Raw genomic sequence first — 12,114 nt, 5'->3', positions numbered from 1 at the left:
TTACTTGTAATTTTTCCTGCTCTAAACTAAAAGTCAGTAAATAACAGATACACAGAATCATAAATTTAGTGCTGGAAGGAACATTATAATTCTAATCCAATGCCCTCATTTTACAGGTGAGGAAAATGAGACTCAGATATGTTAGTGGCTTATTCAAGGTCACATAAACAGTAAAAGACTCCAAATCTGTGTTATTTTCTCTGTGCCATGTCTCACAGTTTTTGAAGAAGAATTGAATTTTATTCTTAGAAACCACAATAAGAAAGTAAATATTTGGATGGAATGGTATGTGTATATGTATGTATATGAGGGAGTCGTAAATTGTTGTTCAGTCTTTGTCTTATGTCCAACTTTTTGTTACTCCATGGACCCTAGCACTCACTCCAGACCCTTCTGTTCTCCACTATTTTCCAAAGTCTGTCCAAGATAATGTTCATAGTTTCCATGACACTATCTCTTCATCTCATCCTCTGCTGTCTCTTTCTCCTTTTGCTTTCACTCTTTCCCAACAATAGAGTCTTTTCCAATGAGCCCTGTCTTCTCATTGTGTGGGCAAAGTATTTCAGCTCCAGCTTCAGGATTTTTCCTTCCAGGGAACAGCCTGAATTAATTTCTTTAAGTACTAACTGATTTGACTTCCTTGCTATCCAAGGGAATCTCAAAAGTCTTCTCCAGCACCATAACTGGAAAGCATAGATTCTGTAGTATTCAACTTCTCTTATAATCCAACTCTCAGAGCCACACATTACTACTAAAAAAAACAGATAGCGTTGCCTATATATACCTTTGTTGGCAAGATGATCATATCTCTTTCTAGCAGGCTGCCCAGATTTGTCATGGTTTTCCTTCTAAGGAGCAAGAATCTTTTAACTTCATGTCTAGAGTTGCTTTCTACAGTGATCTTTGCATCCAAGAATATAAAATCTGACACTGCTTCCATTTCTTCTCTCTCTATTTGGCAGGAAGTTATAGGACCAGTTGAGACAATCATTTTTTATATTAAACATAAAGCCAGCTTTTACATTCTCCTCTTTTACTTTTATCAAGAAGTTTTTTAATATATCTTCATTTCCTACCATCAGAGTGATGTCATCTGCATATCTGAGATTGTCAATATTGCTCTTTGAAATCTTAATTCTGGACTTTGAATTGTCCAGAGTGCCATCACATATGACATATTTTGTATATAAATGAAATAAACATTTAATGAGGTAATTAGGATTTGAAGATCTTTCCTGCCCCTTTTACTGGCAGTCAAACGGGTACTTAGCACATTGTTTCAAGTTCATGATTGTATCAACTATTAAGATCCAGAACTTCTGAATCCCACAGTGCGAAGAAGTTGCTGCTGTAATAGAGAGCCAGAATTGCCGAGAGAGAGAGAGAGAGAGAGAGAGAGAGAGAGAGAGAGAGAGAGAGAGAAGGAGGAAGGGAGAGAACTGCTAGGTTCCTAAGAACTTCTGAGAACTGCTATGAATAGAGAACAGAATGGAGAACTGAACTTGTGATGAAAAAAACAGAGAGCTTAAAACTGAGAACTGAACTGGGAACTGAAAAGAACTGAGAAGAGAGAACTGAGAAATGAAAACAGAGGAGAACTGGGAGGAAGCATGGCTGTGGTGCTGGCACTTTACTTTGTCATATTCGTCTGCTGATAGAGGATGTTGTTTTTGTTGCAGAAGCCTTGGGACCTTACTGCTGTTTCAGAAGACCTGAAAGAGGGTTTTTTTCTTTGTATGTTTATAAAAATCCTGGAGAAGGGCTTACTGTCATTTTCAGAGGTCCTGAGACTATACTGATGACTTTGTTGGGTTTACATTGATTTCACAGGCAGAAAGTGAATTGATGAGGATGCCGGCAATGTATCTGCATGTTGTTGTGGCTTTGTTAAGATTTGCCTTCCCAGGAAAAGAAACTGTGAAGGACTTGAGGTGGACTAGACACTATGAGCTTCAATATGGAACAAGAACTGCACAAGGAGCTGGACAAGGAACTGATAGCTATCTGCCTTTGAACTCTGGTGACGGTTGGGTAGATTCAGGCAGGAGCTAGGACCATGGAAGAGGAACCATGGAAGCTGAGAGTCGACCTTGAGTCAAGAAGAAAAGACATCTCCTTGGGTGTTTAATGCAAACTGAGAAGATCACAATTTACTTTTACCTAGGGGTGGAGAACTTTGACCTATACATTTAGATGATTAAGTTAAGGACTTCTCCCATTAAGAAGAAAGAAGACTTTTTGATTGAAGAGATTAGGACTATGTGACCTTGGGGTGGAGAATTTTTACCTTTGTACTTTGTTCCCATTAAGGAGGCAAGCCTCCTTAACAATGATTGAATTAAGGACTTACTAAATGATTGAGTTACTAAATGAAAGTCTTTGTTTAAAACTATGTGGCCACTTTGGTGAAAACTGTAGCCATTTTAGTGATAAATTGTTATATCATAACATTATGAATGCTGTATTTTGATTTCTGTAAATGTTTTGCTTTAATTTACTGATGAATAAAGAGAGTTCACTATAATGTGTAATCATAACTTTGAAGCTATACAGAGCAGCAGTCCTCTGGAAAGCTGCTTGTGCTTGGCTTTACATCTTCCCAATGTTAAACTAATCAGTTGTTTCATGTTCAGTTTTAACTGTTGCTTCTTGACCTACATATAGATTTGTTGGGATACAGTAAGATGATCTAGTACCCCCATCATGGAGCATATGTCACATTTTGTTGTCATCCACACAGTCAAAAGCTTTTGTGTAGTCAAGGAAATTGATGAAGATTTTTTTTCTTGGAATTCCCTCGTTTTCACCATAATCAAGAAAATGGTGAGAATTTGCCTCTAGTTCCTCTACCACTTTGAAATCCAGACTTTACTTCTACTAATTCTTAGTTCACATATTACTGAATTCTACCTTAAAGAATCTTAAGCATAACCTTGCTGGCCCATGTAATGAGTATATTTCTTCTTTAATTTGAACATTCTCTGATATTTCCTTCTTTAGGTTTGGAAATAAACTTATCTTTTCCAATCCAGTGACCATTGTTGAGTTTTCCAAATTTGCTGGCATGTTGAGTGCAGCACTTTAACTGCATCATCTTTTAGGGTTTTAAATAACTCTGCTGGAATATCATCACCTCCTCTAATCTTATTGATAACAATGCTCCTACTTCACTTCCACTTGACTTCATTCCCCAGAATGTACAGCTCTAGATCAATAATCACGCCACTGTGTTATCAATGATAAGATCTCCATTGTATATGTCATTTCCATGATAGCTTTAAATTTCTTGAAGAAATCTCTTGTCTTTCTAACTATTGTATTCCTTATTTTTCCTTTTTTTGCATTGCTTATTTAAGAAAACCTTCTTCTTGCTCCTTGCTATTCTCTGGAATTCTGTATTCGGTTAGGTATATCTTTCCCTTTCTGCTTTCCCTTTTGCTTTCCTCATCCATTTGTAAAAACCTCACCAGACAGCTATTTTGTTTTCTTCATATTCTTTTTTTTAGAATGTTTTTTCTTGATGCCTCGTGTACAATACTGTGAACCTGTGTCCATAGTTCTTCAAGCCCTCTATCAAATATGTTCTCTTCATATTCATAAGGGATTTTATTTAGGTCATACTTACATTTTCTGATGGTTTTCTCTACTTTCTTCATTTTTAAATCTGAATTTTGCAATAAAAAAAATCATGAACTTAGCCACAGTTAGGTCTTCCTTTCTACAGGCCCAATAATCACTATGCCCACTATGCAACCAAACTGCTGCATGCACTGAGTAATACCCCTAAAAATGATCATCTAGGGGGAGGAATCAAGATGGCAGAGTAGAAGCAGGACCACCCCACTGCGCCAGATTCCACCTTTCCCAATCCATGTAAAAAGGGGACTCTAAACAAACTTTGGAGCTGCAGAACCCACAAAATGACACGAGAAGCTAACCTCCCTCTGAGGACAGCCTGGCAGGTGTCCAGGAATCGGCCAGCACAGTTCTCTGGGAGCTGAGCCCAGCCCCACACAGAGGCTTTAGCCCTAGAGCAGGCCTGACCAGCCGCTGGCCAGATGGACCCCAGATCAGCAGCAGCTGTGGCTGTTTCCAGATTTATCAACACATAGATGCAAAGGAAAAAGTGAGAGGTCAGTGCAGTCTGGACTTTGGGAACCAAAAGGTGGGAGTGCGTGCCTTTTGCCCTCAGGGTGAGAAGGCACTGAAATGCTGGCACAGCCAGCCAGCACCACGTGGCAGCTTCAGCTCCTGGCCTGCAGACTGTAGGGAGACCAAGCACCAGTATGAAGGGTAATTGCTCTTGCTTTAACCTTCTTGTATCTGGATTGCAGTCTAGGATGGAGGTCCTGGGGTGTGTGTCCAGCTTGTCAGAGTGTGTGGGGACCACAGAGAGGGCACCCATCTAATACCTCTGGCAGCTGAGAATACCCCAGCATTTGGGACCAAAGCTCTCCTGTCTGGTGGCAGAGTACTACTGTGGCAAAAATCCCAGGGGTCAAGTGACTGAGGGGTGACATGACCAGGCAAAGGACACAAAGCAGACAGAAGATTCCAGCATTCCACTGCTATTTTGGGGACAAAAAGGAGCAAAGCATGGAACAGGAGGAAGACAGTGAAGTCAGAACTCCTGCACCAAAAGCTTCAAAGGAAAATATGACTTGGTTACAGGCCATAGAGGACCTTAAGAAGCAGATAACAGCAGTGCAGGAAAAACTGGGAAGAGAAATAAGAACAATGCAAGAAAATTACAAAATGAGAGTCAACAGCCTGACTGAGGAAAATAATACCTTAAAAAACAGACTAACTCAAATGGCAAAAGAGGCTCAAAAGGCAGTGAGGAGAAAAATGCCTTAAAAAGCCGAATTTGCCAGATGGAAAAAGAATCTCAAAAGCTCAATGATGAGAATTATTACTTCAGAATTAGACTGGAGCAAATGTAAGCTAATGAATTTGTGAGAAATCAAGATGCTGTTAAACAGGTCCAAACGAATGAATGGAAGGCAATGTGAAATATCTCATGGGAAAAAAAACACTTACCTGGAAAACAGATTCAGGAGAGATAATTTAAAAATTATTGGACTACCTGAAAGCCATTATCAAAGTAATAAACTAGAAATCATCCTCCAGGAAGTTCTCAAAGAAAACTTCCCTCATGTTTTAGAACCAGAGGGCAAAATAGAGGTTGAAAGAATCTACCGATCACCTCCTGAAAATGATCCCAAAAAGAAAACTCCTAGGAATATTATAGCCAGGTTCCAGAATTCCCAGATTAAGTAGAGAATATTACAAGTAGCCAGGAGAAACAATTTGAATATTGTGGAAACACAATCAGGATAACCCAGGATCTGGCAGCTTCTACACTGAGGGATCAAAGGGCTTGGAATATGATATTCTGGAGGTCAAAGGAGCTGGGATTAAAACCAAGAATCACCTACCCAATAAAACTGAGTATCATGTTTCAGGGGAAAATAAGGTTCTGAAAGAAATCTTACCCCCATATACTAATTCAGTTATATGAACTGTTAAGTTATTTCACTGTGGTCACAAAACTATTAAAGGAGTAAATGCAGGGCCCCATTCTAGATTATTCAGAGAAAGGAGGTGAATAGACATCACTAATCTTTCTATTTTTCCTGCTTCTTAAAACTTGAGTTTTAAATTATTTTATTACCAATGTACCACACAAGCAACTTGCTAGTACTCCATTCTTCACTTTTATTTGATATGTACAATTTATATTCCACCAGAATAATGTGATTTCCTTTATAATATGATGGCAAATTAGTCTCTTTTCATGAGCTTTTCTATCTTAGAAGAAGCCTCCATTTCGATACTAAATGAGCAGTCATATCTAAGCCCTATATTTTTGTCATCCCTTCTTTAGATATTATGCAAGGCCAAACACAGAACAAATACTGTCTGCCCTGTCTTAGATCTCCAATGTCAATGACTACAGATTAGAATGTCTCTTCCCTGTCCCTCCCCCAAAGCCTGGGAAACTGTCCCTATCGCCAGTGGCAGATCACTTGTGACCCCAGCATATACACATATGTTTTTACAAGTATCTGGGATAAGAATCCCACTTACTGTAGTTACAATACTTTATGATATAAAGAAGTCTTTTACTTGCCTTTGAATGTATCAGTGCTTGAAAAAAAAATAATTGACTTGCATTGAAAAGAGGGGGTTTTTGTTTCTATGAAAAAGACAGAAATATTTTTTTTTGCCAAAGTGACTCAAATTAATAATTAAAAAGCACTTATAGAGTGACTACAAGGTGTCAGGCATCTAGAAATGAGCTATAGGTTCAAATACAAAAGCAAAACAGTTTCTGTCCTCAAGGAGATTGCATTTTGATAGGGAAAGTGAATATATAATGGGTGAGTGATAACAATGGATTTATATTTGTTTGTTTAGAAATAGGCATTGTGAGTGGAAGTATTAGAAAGTTTTTCCAATTGATAATGGTTCCCAAAAGGCAACGTACAAAAGGGAGGGGGTGATAGCAGAGAAAAGTATGTAGTGAATGCCTGGTGGCAGGAATGATGACAATGACACAGGGTAGAATGAGAAACTTCCCAGGGCCAGCTAGGCACAGTGGGCCTATGAGTTGGTGTTCATGCATTATCTTTCAGAGCAAGGCAGGGGAGAGTTAGGAGTTCCAAAAAAATGAGAAGGTTATGTCCCTCATGGGATGATCACTGAAGGACTAGTTATCTAGAAGTTTGCAGTGCTCATACACTTACCAATCAGTGTAGAGTCTACAAATTGCTTATACATATTCAAAGCATAAATAAATTAAACCAAAAGGGAAGGTGAATATATCAGATATGTCCCAGGATAGGAATACAAGTTTAATTAATTTGTTAAATTAAGTTCAAATCCTGAAGGAGAGTTGAATAGTTAATATAAAAGATATTATGCAAAAATTAATTCCATGTGTTTTTACAAGCAACATATTTATGGGAACTCTTGGACTTTTGGCCCAATCCCCTAATTTTGCTGATGAAGAAACTCAAAACAAGAGGGTTTAAACTACTTGCCTAAAGTCAGAAATTTATTTATTGACACAGCTAGGATTAGCAACTAGGTCTAATGCCCTGTTGTACCATGTTTCCCCGATAATAAGACCTATCCCGAAAATAAGCCCTCCCCTTACTGTGTAAGATTCCTCTAAAATAAGCCCTCCCCCAAAAATAAGCCCTATTGAAATTGCTACTGTAGTGAAGGTGATCCCCTGTGCTACACGCTACATTACGGTACCCTCTGTATGCACTGTTGCCCCACCCCCCCAGGTGAAACGCACGCCGCTGCATCCAATCAGAGCTGCAGCAGTGAGCACGTCATCCTGTTCTTCCCCAGTTATTTGCTTGCTGGTGCCATTGAGAGCAGTGCCGCGGAGGAGAGTTGAGGCAGGACAACATAAAAACCCGGTATGTAAGAGGGAGTGAGGGGGCATGATGGAGGATAAAAAGGGCATGATGGAGGAAAAAAGAAGAATTCAGAGGGCATGATGGAGTGAAAAGAAGGACTGATGGTCATAATTTTATTATTCTGTCTGTTTTGACCCCCAGACATGAGTACAAAAAGGAAGAGCTATACTGTTGAGTATAAGAAAGCAATTGTAGAGGAGTCACATGGCAAGAATCTTGCAGTTTTCTGTAAAGAAAAACTTTTGGATCTTCGAATGGTCTGAAAATGGAGAGCAGATTATAATAACCTCAATCAACAGGTGGATGAGGGAAAAGGGAAAAAGTGCAGGTCTGGATCAGGTCGGCAGCCCTTATATCCTGACTTGGAGATCCTCATTGGTGAATGGATTGCTGACAGGAGAGCAAAGGCCTTGGTTGTGCGCAGGGCTGATATTCAAGCATTTGCCCTTTCAATGGCACCAGAGTTTGAAATGGTGTCAGAAGGATTCAAAGCATCACAGCACTGGTTGGACGGTTTCCTTCAATGGTATGAACTGTCCCTAAGAAGATCAACAACACTTTTTAAGCTGGAAGATGCTGAAGTTATTAAACGTGCACTTGCATTCAAGTCCTTTGTTGATAGGATCTACATTTCCAAGTACCAAACCTGCAATATGATTGCTATGGATGAAACTGCAGTGTTTATGGGACAAGGATCTCAAACAACAATTCATCACAGGGGTGCAACGTCAATCTACATTCCCACCACTGGCTATGAAAGTGCACGGTCACCTGTGTTTTGGCAATTTGTTTGGATGGAAAGAAAGCCACACCTCTAATCATCAGTAAGGGCAAGAAAGATAAGATTGAATGTGTATCTGGCATTTATGTTCTTGAAACCAAAAAAGCTTGGTGTACACAAGCTGTTATAAGAAAGTGGGTTGATTTAATGCTGCCACTTGTTATGCGAGGTAACCAAAGAGGTCTGATAGTCTGGGATTCAGCCAGCACTCACCACGCTAAAGAAATGAAGAACTTCCTTGCAGAGAGAAGAATAGATCAAGTAATGATTCCTGCAGGAATGACTGCCTATCTCCAGACCCTTGATATTGCAATAAACAAGCCATTCAAGGACCATTTGCGCATGGAAGTCAATGACTACATTGAAAATAGAATGGAAAGAAATCAGCGTGGAAACTTTGTGAAGCCCTGTCTGCAAGAAGTCGTGACTTGGGTGAAGAAGTCATGGGATAAAATTACTGACAGCTGTGTCACCAAGGCACTACGAGCAGGTTACCTGGACAAGACATATTCATTTAAAGAGAGCTATATTGCTGGACATGACAGATTGGGTCCACTTCTTCTGAAGGAAATGGAGGCGCAAGACATCCAGGATGGAATTCAGGGTATGGACACTTATGATGATGTTGTTGAAGAAGATGACATGATCATTATTGAATAAAGGTACATTTTTTGTTCACATTTACCTGTTTATTAAAATTGTTGTCAATGTTCATTAAAATAAGCCCTCCCCTGAAAAAAAGCCCTCTGGTGTTTTTCTGTCCAAAAAAATTAATAAGACAGTGTCTTATTATCGGGGAAACACGGTAGTATACATTCTGATATGCCATCCTGACTTACCTATAGGACTCTTTATCATTGTAAATTATTTTTATATTGCATGTTCTCAGGCAAAATTTAAGTATCATAATTATGAATTTTAGCATTTGAGTATATTGTTTTATTTTTAAATTAGCATACATCTGTATTAGGAAATGAGGAATGTGGGAACAGTAGTTGAATTTACCCATGTATTATTATCATTGTGGAAATAAACTCTTCTCATCAAATACTATGCCATCTTTTGGGAGAAATTTAATAAATGAGTATTTAAAAAGTTTTCAGTTTTCACATATTTTCTCATCAGACATTTTGGCTTAAACAGCACTTTCTAATTCCCCAACCAATTATATTCTGGGCATAAATTTGAGTTTGTTTTATTCCTGAGTGCCCTGAAACATGAGCAATTTCATTGGAACAAGCTTTTTATTTTGAAATAATTTCATAATAATAATTTGCTGACTATGTGATATAATATCATATAATACTCCAAGTGTTTAAAAATGAGTTTGACATCAGATATGTGGATTTCAGGCACTAAAATCTCAAATATTCCCATTTAGCCTGCATTATCCTAGTGCAGTTTGACATTTTTATAATACTAATAATAATATCTGTGATTCTATATATACATAAATGTATGATGATATTGCATCTTTTTAAGTATGTGGTTAAAATTAACTTATCAATTTTCCCAGCAATCTTGTTAGGGAAGCATATGGGTTATATTATTATCCTAAATCTACATAGAAATTGAGAAAATTGGAATAGTGCAATGGGAATTTCTTTTAAAAGTATTTAACAACAAGTCAGTGGGGTGAGCTTCAAGTCTTGGCCTTTTTTGAACCTCAGTTTTCACATTTGTAAAATAATATAGTTGAATAGATGATAACTAGGAGCCTTTGGATTTTAAAAACACATACATTCATAAGTCAACTTCTAGATCCTGCTGGTGTATGGAAAAAAAAATTCCAACTAACCAATATCTTATAATAAGTTGTGAAAAAAGTTCCAAGTGGGAATAAGGAATTGGTTTCTTAGAAAACAATACTAGTGTGCTTGGTCCAACCTAAAATGACTTAATCAAGAACAAATTATCTCCATTTGTGATTACCTTCAGAATTTACCTTTTCAATTCATATGACTGTTCTCATAATCCTTTCTTGGCATACTTTTACCTTCTTTGTCTCTTGTTCTTAAGTGATTCCTGTTAAGCTCTCCAAGTTTTAAGCTTCTAGCACTCAATTTTCACAAAAAATAGCAAATTCAACCATAATGCCTTATCATTGTTCTACTTTATCTTTTCTTTGATTTATAGTGTCAGATTAATATTGGGTTTCATTTTAGTTTTAAGCAAGTAGTCGTCTGTTCCATTACTACAAGCAATTAATAAAAACCTAGGGATGGATGTGGGATTTGCAGAGTGGTGGGTGGCTATCACTCAAAATTATATCAATGTTATTAAAGAGAAAGTTATTCACAAATACCAGCCATTACTTCTACTTATAAAAAACTAAGAAACTTGGTAATGACCTTTGTGATGAAACTAGCTAAAAAAGAATCCTTTGTAATAAATCACAATGTGCTTTACTCCCATATAATATTATATTTCTCAATATCATGATTTTTTTCCACATTACACAGCCCTCTGCAGATAAGTTGTCATTGGAATTAACCCATTTGGTTTACATATATTGGACATTTCCAACATATATATATATATAATCATAGTGTATAGAAAACTGACCTTAAAGACTGAAGACCTGAGTCTAAATCATGCCTCTGAAACTTATTGGCTGCGTGACCCTAAGCAATTTACTTACTTAAACTGTCATTTGTCTTGTGAACTTTTTAAGATGAAAAGTGGCAGAGAATTTGCAGATGCCAAATTCTTTCAATATTATAAATTCCCTTGGGTGTTCCACATAACAATGAAATCACTCACCTAATCCTGTCTATTTATTGGAGAGATAGACAATGAACTAGACTCATATCTTAAAAGGAAGAAGACAGTAGGATGGATTGCACTAAAATAATGGCACCATGCTTTTGATGATCTCAAAGTTTTTCCTGACACAAGACCATATTTTTCCACACCAATATTCTCCTGACAGATTGTTATGATTACGAATTGTTTATTGAGGCATTTCTAATCATGATTCCTAGTGTTTAATTTCCAGAACTAAAACCTTTCTCATAAAACCTATGATTCAAAGAGCAATTAATTTTATTCATAAATATGTTTACATAATTTCATGTAGAGGTAAGAATTCAAAGGAAAAAAAGGTCCTTCAGTCAACAATATATGTCACACTGATTTTCCTTTCATTTTCTCCACTGTTGTTATGACCTGTTGAAAAGAGAATTTCAACTAATTATACTACCTTATTTTTGTTTATAAAATGTCAAGAAATTGTAGTTGGTATACAAAGAGGAGAAACAGAGAGAAAAGTACTTTCAATGGTTATATTTTCATTTCAGTTATGTGTGCTATTTTAGGCAAAGTCCCACTAACTTTTTGGGGTATGTTTCATCAAAGACAAAATTTAAAACCTTAAAAGTAACTTTGAACAATGTTAAATTCCAATTTTCCAGAAGTTGTCTCAATCCAATAAATAGTATATTTAAAGAGAGCTTGGTTTATTTGAATAGCATAGGCAGTTGGCAAAAAAACATTAGAAAGTCAAACACTATGAGAATATTTGTACCTCTTTCATTTGTTTGCTCATTCTTGTTGATTTTAAAGCATTGATTGCCATATTATTACTGTGAGCAAAACACAATTGCCTTTATTATTAATTCTGACACTTATAAAATAAATTATTTTTTATGAAAACAAATGTTGGAAAAGATACTAAAATGAGGGAGATCATGAAAATATATTTCTTCAGTCTACTGTCATTTGTTTTGGTCAGATTTTAATCATAATCATTTTCAATCAGTCTTTATTTTGTGGATACCATTATAAAGAAGGGACTTCATTTTGTAAACATGAATGATGGAAAAACTACAAATATGATTCTCATTTTTGTATACGTTCTATTTTTTTCCTTTCCCAGATTGGTAAAGGTACTGGGTG

The 12,114-nt window shown here is 36.9% G+C and overlaps 1 pseudogene; it reads left to right on the top strand.

Moving 5' to 3' along the window:
• Positions 1-1,851: 1,851 nt before the first annotated feature.
• The window catches only part of LOC138142735 (M-phase inducer phosphatase 3 pseudogene), a 13,822-nt pseudogene continuing 3,559 nt past the window's right edge, over positions 1,852-12,114 (top strand).

The sequence above is a fragment of the Petaurus breviceps genome, unplaced genomic scaffold (assembly GCF_028583685.1).
Source record: "Petaurus breviceps papuanus isolate PSGF00001 unplaced genomic scaffold, PetGlider_PUasm1.0 90602, whole genome shotgun sequence".
Taxonomy (NCBI): Eukaryota; Metazoa; Chordata; class Mammalia; order Diprotodontia; family Petauridae; genus Petaurus; species Petaurus breviceps.
The sequence above is the reverse complement of the archived record's forward strand: the minus strand, read 5'-3'. Positions and strand labels throughout refer to the sequence as shown.